We start from the raw sequence: 14,847 nt of genomic DNA, 5'->3' as shown, positions 1-14,847 counted from the left end.
GATTCCCTAGTTTGGAGGCCCTCCCCCCTTTAGAAAGTGTGTGGGGGGGGAGGGAAATGTCTACTAGGCACTCTATTATTCCCTATGGAGAACGATTCCCATAGGGAATAATAGGAAATTGATCCGTGGGTATTAGGGGCTCTGGGGGGGGCTATTTTTGCGGCAGAGGCACCAGATTTTTTGTATAGCATCTAGTGCCTCTCCCCAAAATACCCCCCAAGTTTCAAAATGATTGGACCAGAGGGTTCAATTCTATGAGCCCCAAAATATGGTGCCCCTATCCTTCATTATTTCCTATGGAAGAAAGGCATTTTAAAAGGTGTGCTGTCTCTTTAAATGTGATGGCCAGAACTCCCTTGGAGTTCACTTATGCTTGTCACATCCTTGTTCTTGGCTCCACCCCCAATGTCTCCTGGCTCCACCCCCAAAGTCTCCTGGCTCCACCCCCAAAGTCTCCTGGCTCCACCCCCAAAGTCCCCAGATTTTTCTTTAATTGACTGGGCAACCCTACTCTAGCTAGCCTCTTATCCTTTCCTCCAAGGCTTCTCCTGCTGGCCAGGTGACTGGGGGTGGGAAGGAGCCTGCAAAACCGTGGGGGGGGGGTCCCCTCCTGGGACCTGGGGATTGGGAAGCCTATTCCCTAGTGCAAAAAATCAGCTCCTGCTTTTCTTTTACTGGAACATTTTGCGTAGCCTTTGCCAAATCCGTTGTGTTTCCACACTGTACACAATGGGGTTCAGAAGGGGCGGGACAGCAATGTAGACGTTGGCCATCATCATATGGACGATGGGAGAGAGGTGTCTTCCAAAGCGATGAACTACTGTGACACCTGTCAATGGAACATAGAAAATCAAGATGGCGCACACGTGGGAGACACAGGTGTTCAGGGCCTTGGGATGTTCTTCACGGGAGGTGACGCTCAGAACAGTCTTCAGAATCAGGATGTAGGAGACAAGAATGATCACGGCATCCAAGCCAAATGTACACAACACTGCAATCAGTCCATAGAATATATTAACTGTTATATCTGCACAGGCCAAATGCATGATATCAGGGTGGATACAATAGGAGTGAGAGAGGATATTGGACGCACAGAAAGGTAGCCTTCTGATAAGGAAGGGGGTAGGGAGGCAGACACAGAAACCTCTGGCCAATGCAGCTAGTCCAATTTTCCCAATCACGGTATTTGGGAGAAGCGAAGAGTACCTTAGAGGGTTTTGTATGGCAATCAGGCGGTCAAAGGCCATGGCCACGAGGATGGTAGACCCCACCACTCCAAATGAGTGAATGAAGAACATCTGAGCGAGGCAGGCATTGAATGAGATTTCCCTGGCATCGAACCAGTAAACGCCCAGCATCGTTGGCATGGTGGATATGGTGAGGAGCAGATCCGAGCAAGCGAGGATGGAGAGGAAAAGGTACATGGGCTTGTGGAGGCTCTGCTCTGTCTTGATGACAAAGAGGATAGCGACGATTCCGAAGAGAGTCAGGAGGTAGAGCAGGCAGAGAGGGAAGGCCACCTAAGAGTTGCGCTCCTGCATGCCGGGAATGCAGTGAGGATGAAGTCTGGGTGGTTCGTAGTGCTGATGTTGAAGCTGAAGGTTGACATCATCCTTCTGCAGTGATCCTCTGGAAAACAACCACCGATGTCTTAACAGATGTAAAATGTCACACAGGAAACGTTTTAGAAGAACAGACTGGTGATGTCTCTTGCCTCAGTCCTCCAAGACCACAAACACTATAGAGCAAGCTAGATAGCCAGGTTCATTCCTTCCTGTCTGCTTTTACTCACCCTCTCTAATCAGTAGAATGTAGTCTCAAGAATTTCCTTCCTGTTCTCCCCCTTTTCCTTCTTTTTCTTTCCTGCATGCATCAGGAGGAACAGCATAGTGTCTCTCCTCCTGAACTGGACTAAGGAGATGGCCTACTACAATCCAAAGCCATCCAGTTAGCTAGAATAGTTTAGACACTCTTTCTGTCCACTACAGTTATATGTTATTTTTTTTTTAATAAATCCACCAGTATTGGTTTCTTAACTTAAAGCAAGGGCTCCCTGTGCAGTTTTTGAGATCGTGTGGTAACCGTTAGACTAGGCCAGGATGCTGTGCTAAAGCTCAGAAGGGGCTCTCTGCTAAATGAAGGTAAGGACGTAGGGTTGTCAAGTCCAATTCAAGAAATATCTGGGGACTTTGGGGATGGAGCCAGGAGACTTTGGGGGTGGAGCACAACTGAACTCCAAAGGGAGTTCTGGCCATCACATTTAAAGGGACTGCATACCTTTTAAATGCCTTCCCTCCTTTGGAAATAATGAAGGATAGGGGCACCTTCTTTTGGGGCTTATAGAATTGGACCCCCTGGTCCAATCTTTTTGAAACTTGGAGAGCATTTTGAGGAGGGTCATCAGATGCAACACTGAAAATCTGGTACCTCTACCTCAAAACCCCTCCCCTCTAGAGCCCCAACTATCCCAGGATTAATTCATTATATCCTATGGCCCAGCAGACATTTCCACACCCCGCCCCCCCCCCCCCCCCCGTTTCTGATGACGCTGAAGCTCCAGAGGGCCTCTAAACTGGGGATCCCTTGCTCCCATCTGGGGATTGGCACCTCTACTCACGAGCTACTGAACTTCCAAGTTTTTCACAGTAACACAGGGCAACCAAAGGTTCAAGCTTACCTTCACACTATGCAGACGACCTCTGCAAAGATTATGACACAAACGGGAGGGTCTGGGCTGCATTTACAGCCATGTTGTTCTGCCTCCTTCCCCCCCCCCCGCCTTCAGCCTTAAAGACACAGACACACCATCCCAAGAGGAAGCCTTTGCAAAAGGAGCCTGAAGCCTCTGGAGGTGGAAAGGCATATGATGGCTGTGGGGGTGGGGCCAGCTGACTGGGGGCGGGAAAGAGCCTGAGAAAGGTGAGAACCCCCACTGGGACCTGGGGCTTGGCAAGCCTATAAGGAAGGCTGCCTGACCAGTCCAGCCATCCTAAACCAGAACCAACAAAAATTTGCACCAATTCTTAAGCTCCCTTCTCTTCAATTAGGTCCCTAGGCTGCTTCCCTTCTGACATCGCAGTCACCATCTCTGAACTGTAGTGAAGTTTTTCCAGTCTTCCAGCACCTTCCTGCATGAATGACACATTAATTGGCGCCTTCAATTAAGACAGTTGCAGAGGGCAGCCATGTTGGTCTTCAGTAGAAAACTAGATTCAAGTCTAGTAGAACCAGAGAGGCCATGAAGACATGATGGGGCAGTGGGAGAGAAGGACCCAGGGATCTCTGTTCTCACTTGTGTCTCACAAAGGCAGCTTTGACTCTTCAATTCTGAGTCCCTGAAATTCTTAATGGTGCCATTATCAAAGTTTAAACAGACAGGATATCAGAACCTGCCTTCCTTGACTTTCTGGGAGCTTCCTGCCCCCAGAGATAGAAAGAAGGGGAGAGATTTGGGTCGGTATGTCGAGCCTACTCTGCTGAGGCAGGTAGGTACGTTAGCAGCTATAAGTCCAAGAAAGAAATACACCTCTGGTTTACTAATGGTTGGGACTGCTTATCAATGCCAATTGACGCTGTAGCTGGAATACATTCCTTATTTGCCTAGGGGTACACTGTGTGTTGCTGTTGCTGGGTTTCTGTATTCTACTTGATACCTATGTGAAACATAATATACTGAATTTAGAATGAAGCTTAGAATAATAGAATCATAGAGTTGGAAGGGACCTCTAGTCCAACCCTCTGCACAATGCAGGAAACTCACAAACAATTCCCCCTAAATTTGCAGGATCCTCATTGCTGTCAGATGGCCATCTAGCCTCTGTTTAAAAAACCTAGAATCCTAGAGTTGGAAGGGACCTCTAGGGTCATCTAGTCCAACCCCCTGCACAATGCAGGAAACTCACAAACACTTCCTTCTGAGCTTTTAGATTAAATTAATTTGATTTTAGCTAATGATTGAGAAGTTAGATAGGAGTTAATTAAATAGCTATACAGTAATTGGCAGATTAATTTAATTTGTATAAATAGATAGATCGGCTGGAAGGAGGGGCGAGGAGAAGAGGGTAGCTCTAACGGTTCCATCGGACTAGGGAATATTAACAAGAGATGACTGGCCTAGGGATTCCAGTACTCCTGGGGAGGGGAAGATACGACGGTGGGATGAGGCAGAATTACAAGGGAAGGAGATCGAGACATAATAGTGCTCGACCCCCTTCCAGCCTTCGTCCCATCCCGACGGTGACAGGTAGTAGGGCCAGGCTGAATTAATCGCCTCCGTCATTGGTGTTATGCAATGCCAGGTCCATTAATAATAAGACCTCTGTCCTGCGGGAGTTTCTGTCCGAGCAGGACATGGACCTGGCTTGCGTGACCAAGACCTAGGTGCGTGAGGGGGAGACGGTAGCTCTCTCCCAGACCGTCCCCCCGGGATACTCGGTCTTCCACCAGTCACGGACTAGCGGGCGGGGGGGAGGGGTGGCACTCCTCATACGAGCGGCTTACTCCTTTAGGGCTCTTCCGGCTCCAGAGATTCCAGGCATAGAATGTGTTGGCCTGATGTGGGATGTTGGGGAGGGGTTGGCGATCTGGCTGGTGTACCGACCGCCTAATGCACCGGCCAGCGCCTTACCGTCCCTGGTGGAGGCCGCGGCGGGCTGGGCGTTGGAGCACCCAAGGCTTTTGGTCTTGGGTGACTTCAATGTCCATGCTGACAATGCGGCCTCCAGCCAGGCGACGGACCTGGTGTCATCCATGGCGACACTAGGACTCTCCCAGGTTATTACAACGCCCACTCATCAGGCGGGACACATGTTGGACCTGGTCTTTGCGGCCGGAATATCAGTGACTGATATTGCAATGGAAGCAGTGCCATGGTCAGATCACTTTGCCCTTAAGGCTCGTATGGGGGTGTCACCCAAAACCTGTTTAGGCGGAGAGCGTATTTTAGCTCACCCGCGGAGCCTGATGGACCCGGAACGGTTCCTAACAGCTCTTCGGGACACCTGGCCCACTGGCGATTCCCTGGATGATCTGGTAGAGTCTTGGAACGATGGGCTCTCCATGGCCATCGGGGGAGGTCGCACCCAAGCGCCCTCTGCGTCCCGCTCGAAGCCGTCGCCCTGGTTTAACCAGGAGCTGCGGCAACAAAAGCGGGGACTCAGACGACTGGAGAGGCAATGGCGGCGTACTCGAGACGAAGTGACCCGAACATCTTATAGAGAGAGTTTGAAGGCCTATGAGATGGCAATCAAAGCCGCAAAGAAAGCGTTCTTTGCGGCTAAGATTGCGTCCGCAACTTCGCACCCGGCACAATTGTTCGACATAATTAGAGGATTTACAACGCTGCCGCAAGGCAGATTAAATTCTATTGAATTGGAAATAGGCTGCGAGGCTTTTGCAAAATTTTTTGTGGATAAAATTGCATCACTCCGCCCCGACCCCCCTGCCAATTTTGAGACAGTTAGCGAAATCGAGGCCCCGAGCCTGTCTTCGGATTATACACTGGATGGCTTCGGCCCCCTCAGCCTGGAGGAAGTTGACAGGATCCTCTTATCTGCTCACCCAACAACTTGCAAATTGGACCCATGCCCTTCCTGGCTTATTAAATCTTGCCATGGTGATCTTAGATATCCTATACGGGATATCATAAATAGATCCCTGACGGAAGGGCACTTTCCAACGCCGCTCAAAGAGGCTGTGGTCTGTCCCCTCCTAAAAAAACCATCTTTAGATCCGGCCCAATTGGCACACTATCGGCCGGTCTCAAATCTGCCCTTTTTGGGCAAACTTATTGAGAGGGCAGTGGCGATGTAGCTACAGACTTTCCTGGAGGATGCTTCCGTCCTTGACCCATTTCAGTCCGGCTTTCGCCCGGGACATGGGATGGAAACAGTGCTGGTCGCCCTAGTAGATGACCTTCAACGGCATCTGGATCGGGGCGGCTCGGCGGTGCTGATGCTGTTAGACCTGTCAGCTGCGTTCGACACGGTCGACCATCGGCTACTGAAGGGTCGCCTCGCCAACGCGGGGATTCAGGGGTTGGCCTTACAGTGGCTTTCCTCTTTCCTGGAAGGTCGGGGACAAAGGGTCGCAGTTGGGGGGGAGCTATCCCGGAGGTGCACACTCAATTGTGGTGTGCCCCAAGGGGCGGTTCTCTCCCCGATGTTATTTAACATCTATATGCGGCCTCTTGCCCAGATTGCCCGAAGGCACGGGCTAGGGTGTCACCAGTACACTGATGACACCCAGCTCTATCTACTGATGGATGGCCAGCCGACCTGCGCCCCGGAATATCTAGATCGGGCATTACATGCCGAGGCTGAGTGGCTCAGACTGAGCGGGCTGAAACTTAACCCTGCGAAGACAGAGGTCCTTTGCCTGGGTCGCCGCGGCCCGGGAAGGGGAATCCCCCTACCAGCCTTTGACGGTGCGCCGCTGATAGCGGCGGACAGGGTCAGGAGCTTGGGGGTGCTATTGGAGCCTTCCTTAAAGATGGAGGCTCAGATAGCAGCCGCTGCTATTTTTATCCCAAGGTATTTAACTTTTTTTCCAATACTAAACCCCACTTTCCTTTCGATTTCTTGAGCATCCTGAGCTGACATATTTTTCATAAGCATTTTAGATTTCTGCTTATTCACTTTTAATCCTGCAACAAGTCCATATTCCTCTAATTCTTATACGATCTCCTCTACTGACTCCACGGAATTTTGGGATATCATCACCATATCATCCGCGTATGATAGTATCTTGTACGTTTCTCCTTTCACTCTTAGACCTTGAATATTTTCGTTATTTCTTATACTATTATTCAGGATTTCTAAAGCTAGAATAAATAATAACGGCGAGAGTGGGCACCCTTGTCTCGTGCCTTTACAGATATTTACCTCCTCAGTTTTTGTACCATTAATAATTATTCTTGCTGTCTGCTCAGTATAGATTGCCTGAATATTCCTAATGAAATCTTCTCCAGCATCCAATACCTTTAACATTTGTAACATAAACTCCCAGTTTAGGTTATCAAATGCTTTTTCGGCATCTATAAACAATAATACCAGTTGTTTCTCCTTATGTAATTCGTAGTATTCCAATATATTTAATAAAATTCTGATATTGGACCTCATATGTCTCTTGGGAAGGAACCCTGATTGATCTGAGTGAATTATCGTTCTCATAATTTTCTTTAGTCTGTTAGCTAGGACAGTGGAGTATATCTTGTAATCCACATTTAACAGTGATATAGGACGGTAATTTCCAACATCCCCAGAATTTTCCACCGTTTTTGGAATTAATACTACATTAGCGTGTTTCCATGAGTCCGGGATTTTACCTAAAGACCAGACCTCGTCTATTAAATTTTTGAAATGCGTTATGATATTTTCCTTAAAAACCATATAGTATTCTGACGGGATGCCATCTGGCCCGGCCGCTTTATTGCGTTTTAATTTGGCCCAAGCTTCTTCTATTTCAAAAATTAAAAACGGGCTGTTTAGCATTTTCTTTTGTTCTTCTGTTAACCTTTGGGATAACTTCTTACTTAAATAGAGTTTCTGTTTATCTCGATCAGTCTCAGTCGCGCTATATAACTGTGTGTAAAATTCCCATGTTATCTTTTTTATTTCTTCTAACAATGACTTCCGCTTACCTTCCTTATCCTTCAATACTCTTATTATTTTTCTTTCCTGTTCTTTCCTGATTCTATATGCAAGCCATTTACCCGGCTTATTTGCTGATTCGAAAAATTGCTGTTTAGCATAACGGACCTTTTTCTCCATCTCTTCCAAAAATAATACATGAATCCTATGCTGCAAGACTTTTAATTCCAGTTTGATCTCTTGTAGAGTGGGTTTTTCTTTTAGTTGTCTTTCTTTTCTTTTTATTGCCTCTGTTAACTCTACTAATTTTTTATTATCTTGCCTCCTCTTATGAGCATTATAACTTATAACTAAGCCCCTCAGATATGCCTTACTTGTTTCCCAAAGAGTCCTTTGAGACACCTCCTTCTGCGTATTAGAATGAAAAAAAAAGTTCAACTCTTCCTTGAGATATGTTATAAATTGTTTATCTTCCATGAGTTTGGGATTCATTCTCCAACCGGGTTTCTTTTTCACTACCGACATGCTAAGCATAATTGGGTTATGATCAGCTAAGGTGTTAGGCAGGATTTCTACATCTTCTATTAACTTCATTAACCCTGCCGTAACCCAAACCATGTCGATTCTAGACCAGGTGCTATGTCTGCTAGAAAAAAAAGTAAAGTCTTTTTTGTTCGGGTACAAAGTCCTCCATGCATCTACTAAAGTAAATTCATCTGCCATACGATAAAATCGCTCAGGTAAGGTGTTACTTCTTGCTACCTTCGTTTTATTATTTCTGGGGGATCTATCTACCTTTGAGCAGTTTACTGCGTTAAAGTCACCAATAAAACATATCTTCTCGTAATCATGCAAACCTATTTCTTGATATAACTCCTTGTAAAATTTCCCCTGAGCCTCATTGGGGGCATATATGTTAACCAATAAGAATTTTTGGTGATTGTTACTAATTTCAATACCTTGAAATCTCGCATCGGTCGCCTGAAAGACCAGTTTACCTTCTAAGTCATCTCTAACATAAGTTACTAAACCTCTTTTTTTCTTCTCAAACTCAGACGTTATGAACGCTTTCCCTAATTTCTTATTACATAATAAGCCTTCGTCTTTCTTTTTCATGTGAGTCTCCTGCAAACAAATTATATCCGCATTTAATTTTTTTAATTGAAGGAATACACGCTTTCTTTTTTTTTTGAGAATTTAAGCCATTAATATTTACAGATAATATCTTCAACTGATTTGTCATCTTAGCCCCCTATAAATCTCTGGATTCCCCTTGAAGATTTTTCTTTTTTTTCTGTAACCTTGTTTCTCTGTAGGTCAAGTCCTCTTCTTGTTCAACCTCTCCTTCCTCTTGCTCTTTGGTATAGATTGAGTCTCCTTTTTCTTTAAATCCACTTGGGCTATCTCTTGTCTGTGTATTTTTAGGGCTCCCCCTGTTTGGATTGGATGACCAATTCCTAGTATAGTTTCTTATGAAATCCTCAGCCTTCGCTTGTGAGTCAATCTTATGTCTAACCCCTGCATAAGTAAAAAAAATTCCTTCAGGTATCACCCATCTATAAATTACACCCTTCTCTTTCAGCCTCTGTGCTAAGTTCATGTAGGTTTTCCTCTTGACTCTAACTACCCACGGGATCTCTCTCATCACCTTAATCCTGGTCTCTTTAATCATGAGAGGATGCTCCCGTATTTCTCGCCATATCCGTTCTTTAACATGCTTTCGGACAAACTTAACATGCACCTCTCTCGGGAGGTCGTTTTTTATTGCAAATTGGGAGTTAACCCTATAAATGTAATCAAACTCTCTTTCTACATCCTCTTTATTCATTTTTAGAACTTCAGTCAAAGCTTCGGCCATAATACTGACTAAATTTTCATTTTTCTCTTCAGGAATATTCAAACATCTGAGGATGTAGTCAGCCTGGGCCAATTCCATTTTTGTCAGTTTAACATCCTGTTCCTCTTGTTTTAATTCCATATCAACGACCCTATCTTCTGTTAGTTTAAGTTTATCCTCTATAGATCTTGTAATTTTAACTACCTCTGCGATATCTTTTTTTGTTTCTTTAAATCTGTTATCTAGTGCTTCTAGTTTGTTTCCCAATCCCTCCATTTGGTTACTTAACTTCCTTTGAGTCTGATTTAGGGCTTCCTGAAATGACTGCTGGATCTCTTTAATTGCATCTTGAGAGATCGCTGCCCCAACTGACTTGGGCTGTCCCGGGGAAAACTTTGTCTTAGCTTGTTGAGACATTATTACAGATTGCCTTTTTAATATTTAGTTATGTTGTTAACTTTAAGTCTTATCTCAGGAGCTTTCCCCCTCGCCTCTATATGTCTCCCCCAGGTTAGTAAATCTTGACCAGTTCTCCCTAAAGCCCTTTCGTAATTTACTTTTCTTGTTTTCCCTTTTTTTTTTTTCCCCGCTTCCTTTCCTGCCCTCCTGGCAGCCCTCCTTCAATTACATGAACTAAGCACCACACAATAAACTTTAAACAAAATAAGTAAACAGAATAAGAGTCTTCTAATCTTCTCCGCGAGCTGGAACCGCTAATAGTCACACTGATTTCGCTGCAATGCCAGTTTCTTCAAAGAAATCAGTTCAGTCATTAAGACTCCCTTTGTCATTAAGACTCAGTCATTAAGACTCCCTTTGTGTAAATTGGAGCCTCTTCCACAACCACGTTCCTCTCCTTTCCCCTCCTCTCCGTACTCAGTTTTTAGTTTTATACAAGAGCTTAGTTCGTGACTCAGGCAGCTAGGCAGCTTATCCTCTTACTCTTACTCCTCCTCCGCGGCCTTTCTCGTCGGAACGCTGCAAAGACCCACTCGTCAATTCAATTCTTCTGGATATTTCAATTCCCCCAGGACCTGCCTTCCCCGAGTCCTGCCTCTCAGCCGATGTCTCCGCCTCTAACTCGTTCCGGAACAGCGACGACTCACTGCACCCAGCAAACGAAGAAACCTCGCCTCAATGCTCTCAGCTCTCGGCTCTCTCAGATGGCGGCAACTTCCGCCCCGCCCAGCAAGGGGGGGGGAGCGCGTCCAGCCACCCAAAGAACGGCGAGAAAAAGAAACAAAAAATGAGTCAAAACCAAGTCCTGCTGGCGAAAACGACTTCCAGGACACACATCTTGCAGTTTTAACTAAAAAAAAAAAAAGCAAAACCAATCCAACAACGCTGGAGAACTCCTTCTTCCACGCTCACCCTCCGCGGTCCGGTGGCTGGAGCTGGGAACGTCCTGAGATGCCTTTCGCCTCCTGGGTAAGGTAGGGGGGTAATATTGAAGGAGTCTTGCCGGCTCCCCCTTCCCCTCGCCCCTTCTGCCTTTCCAAACTCCTCAACCGGGGTTTGGGTGGACCTTTAGGTCCTCTCAGAGGCTAAAGTCGCAGTTGGGGGGGAGCTATCCCGGAGGTGCACACTCAATTGTGGTGTGCCCCAAGGGGCGGTTCTCTCCCCGATGTTATTTAACATCTATATGCGGCCTCTTGCCCAGATTGCCCGAAGGCACGGGCTAGGGTGTCACCAGTACGCTGATGACACCCAGCTCTATCTACTGATGGATGGCCAGCCGACCTGCGCCCCGGAATATCTAGATCGGGCATTACATGCCGAGGCTGAGTGGCTCAGACTGAGCGGGCTGAAACTTAACCCTGTGAAGACAGAGGTCCTTTGCCTGGGTCGCCGCGGCCCGGGAAGGGGAATCCCCCTACCAGCCTTTGACGGTGCGCCGCTGATAGCGGCGGACAGGGTCAGGAGCTTGGGGGTGCTATTGGAGCCTTCCTTAAAGATGGAGGCTCAGATAGCAGCCGCTGCCAAGTCCGCGTTTTTTCACCTTAGGCGGGCAAGGCAGTTGGCCCCCTTCCCGGAGCGCGACGACCTAGTAACAGTGATCCATGCTACGGTCACCTAGGGTTGGACTACTGTAATGCCCTCTACATGGGGCTGTCCCTGTCCTGAACTCGGAAATTGCAGCTGGTGCAGAATGCCGCGGCTCGGCTCTTACTGGGTCTCCCAAAGTGGGGACACATTCAGCCGGGCCTTCGGACCCTGCACTGGCTTCCAGTGATGTACCGAGTCCGGTACAAGGTGCTGGTTATCACCTTTAAAGCCCTATATGGCTTGGGACCTGTCTACCTGAAGGACCGTCTTTCCCCTCATGTTCCCCAGAGAGTACTGAGGTCGGGAACACAAAATCTCCTTACTGTCCCTGGGCCGAAAGAAGCCCGCTTGAAATCCACCAGAGAAAGGGCTTTCTCTGTTATGGCCCCTACATGGTGGAATCAGCTGCTGGAAGAGGTGAGGGCTCTGCTGGACCTTGTCCAGTTCCGCAGGGCCTGTAAGACGACCCTCTTCCGGCTAGCCTATACCTAGCTTGAGAATTTAATGCACTTGCCAGATCTCTTTTATATATATTTGGAATATTTATTAATCTTTAAGGTTTTATCTGTTTTATCTGTTTTAAATGTTTAATCTTTTACATGTTTAAATATTGTTTAATTTTTATGTCGGATCTATTATTGGAAGCCACCCTGAGCCACTCGTGGGAAGGGCGGGATATAAATTCTAAATAAATAAATAAAAATAAATAAATTGGTCTGTGACTCTCTCTCTCCTTGGGAAAGGGGACTTGAGTTTCCAGGCTTCCCAGACCCTTCATGTTTTCCCCAACAGTTCCCTTCTTTCAGAATATCCTTATGGAGATTTCCCCCCAACTAAATTTTTAGAAGTGTGAGCTAGGGTTGCCAAATCCAATTCAAGAAATGTCTGGGGACTTTGGGGGTGGAACCAGGAGGCTTTGGGGGTGGAGCCAGGGGCCAGGTTGTGACAAGCGTAACTGAACTGCACAGGGAATTCTGGCCATCACATTTAAAGGGACCGCACACCTTTTAAATCCCTTCCCTCCATTGGAAATAATGGAGTGGGCACCTTCTTTGGGGGCTCATAGAATTGGATCACCAGGTCCAACCTTTCTGAAACTTGGAGGGTCTTTTGAGGAGAGGCATTGGATGCTATGCTGAAAGGTTTGTGCCTATCTCTCAGAAAAGAGCCCCCCCCAGAGCCACAGATACCCACAGATCAATTCTCCAATATACCCTGTGGAAATCAGTCTCTGCCACAGGAGGTGGTGGAGGCTACAAGCATAGCCAGCTTCAAGAGGGGATTGGATAAAAATATGAAGCAGAGGTCCATCAGTGGCTATTAGCCACAGTGTGTGTAGATAGATAGATAGATAGATAGATAGATAGATAGATAGATAGATAGATAGATAGATAGATAGATAGATAGATAGATAGATAGATGATAGATAGATAGATAGAGTGGCTAATAGCCACTGATGGACCTCTGCTCCATATTTTTATCCAATCCCCTCTTGAAGGTGGCTCTGCTTGTAGCCGCCACCACCACCTGAATCAGTTCCGCAGGGCTTGCAAAACCACCCTCTTTCAGCTTGCTTTTAAGATAGAACCCGGCTAAACTGACCTGTAGCCACCTAGCCATCTTATATACGACTGTGAATTGTAGCACCTTAACTTAATTTTAATTTATAATAGCTATTTTATCTATTTAACTAACCTATGTAACTTAATTGTATTTTAACCTGTTTTGTTTTGATTGTATTTTATCCAAATCATGGCTATCCCATGTCTGTGAGCCGCCCTGAGCCTGCCTTTTGGCGGGGGAGGGCGGGATATAAAAATAAATTTACTTTACTTTACTTTACCTCCTGTGGCAGTGAATTCCACACATTAATCCCCCTTTGGGTGAAGAAGGACTTCCTTTTATCCGTTTTAACCCATCTGCTCAGCAATTTCATTGAATGCCCACGAGTTCTTACATACATTGTTACGCAGTGTTTGTATAACGTTTTTCCTGACATCCCCACTGTGGTTCTCTTTGTGGTTTATTTCCCCCACTGACTGAGCATCCCTGGACATCAGCATCTCGCGAGGGTTCCTGGTCTATAAATCCCCCCAGACAACTCCGTCAGCCAAGGCAGCTCTCTGCTGCTTCCTCCAGAGTCTGCCTGCATCTTCAAGGATCTGGGGTCCACAGACCACGGACAACACCGTCTTCTCTGAGCTGCCCAGGAGGGAGGGGGGCCAAGAAGTCTGACCAACAGCAGAGCTCCTGCCCTGGGGCATAAGAATCTCTCCACAGTTCCAGGTAAGACGGCAGCCCTTCTGAATCAGACCCAGGACCCCTTCAGCATCCTGCCTCCAGAAGGGCCCAGGAAAAGCTCCTCAGGCCAGTCCTCCCAAACTTTTCTAATCTTTTTCTTGCTCGCAAGGAAATATTCTTTGATCCTCCTGCCAAGCACTGGGTTAAAAAGGACGAGCACATTTCTGTTGCCACAAAATAGCTCAGATCTCCATAGATGGTGCCTGATCAAAAGTTTAAAGAGACTGATGTTCCTGTAGGGAAGGGGGGAATGGGGCCAGTCATGGGGGCTCAGTGTTCCTATTTGCTTGAACCAAGATGCCAAATTCTGAAAAAGCCAAGCACTGAAGCGCTCGCTTCTCCCTTTGGAAGCAGCGCGACAAGACCTTCCTGGTGGTCTTGCTGAAGAGGCGCAATTCAGCTCTCCAGGGGGCCTTTCAAACCTCGTTGGGTCTTTCATAAGCCAGTCTGGGTTCCTTTGAAAGAGGGCAAACTGGGATATCATTAAAGGGAGATTTCCATCACAGAAAGGGAAACTCCCAGCGGCTGCAACTGGCTCTGCATTTCCATCACATGCTACTTCATATCCGAGCATCTGCCCAGATAGAGACCAACCTCCACACCCTTGTTGCTTTCCTATGGCTTGGGAAGATGCTCGGATTTTCACTGACCGGTGTCTATTGAGGCAAATAGCGTTTTTTCCCTGCGTGTGGATTATTAGTGTTAAGAATAATCTGGGCAGGTCCTTGGAATTTTGCAGGTGAGACTCCTCACTGAACTCTGAGGTCATTGTGGCTTTGAGACATTTTTTGCATTTCACATAATTTGGAAGTGCCACTTGTGGCCAATACTCCCTCTATGGAGTCTTGCGAGCAAAAATTCTTCTTCTTGAGCTACTGGCATTGAAGTTGAGAGCTACTGCATAAGTTAGCTGCTTGCTCTGGGGCTATTTTTCCTGAGCTAGGATAAAAATGTGGGAGCCAGAGGCTAAAAACTGTGAGCTAGCTGACCCTAACTCAGCTTAGAGGGAACGCAGCTTGTGGCTTGCCTTAACCTGAACAGAGCAGACTAGCCAGATCCTGTCAGACCCCAGAA

At 46.8% G+C, this 14,847-nt stretch overlaps 1 pseudogene; it reads right to left on the bottom strand.

The window, feature by feature from the left end:
• Positions 1 to 671: 671 nt before the first annotated feature.
• On the bottom strand, positions 672 to 1,612 carry LOC132565759 (olfactory receptor 51H1-like; annotated as a pseudogene).
• Positions 1,613 to 14,847: the final 13,235 nt, after the last annotated feature.

This window comes from Heteronotia binoei, unplaced genomic scaffold (assembly GCF_032191835.1).
Source record: "Heteronotia binoei isolate CCM8104 ecotype False Entrance Well unplaced genomic scaffold, APGP_CSIRO_Hbin_v1 ptg001558l, whole genome shotgun sequence".
NCBI lineage: Eukaryota > Metazoa > Chordata > Lepidosauria > Squamata > Gekkonidae > Heteronotia > Heteronotia binoei.
The sequence above is the reverse complement of the archived record's forward strand: the minus strand, read 5'-3'. Positions and strand labels throughout refer to the sequence as shown.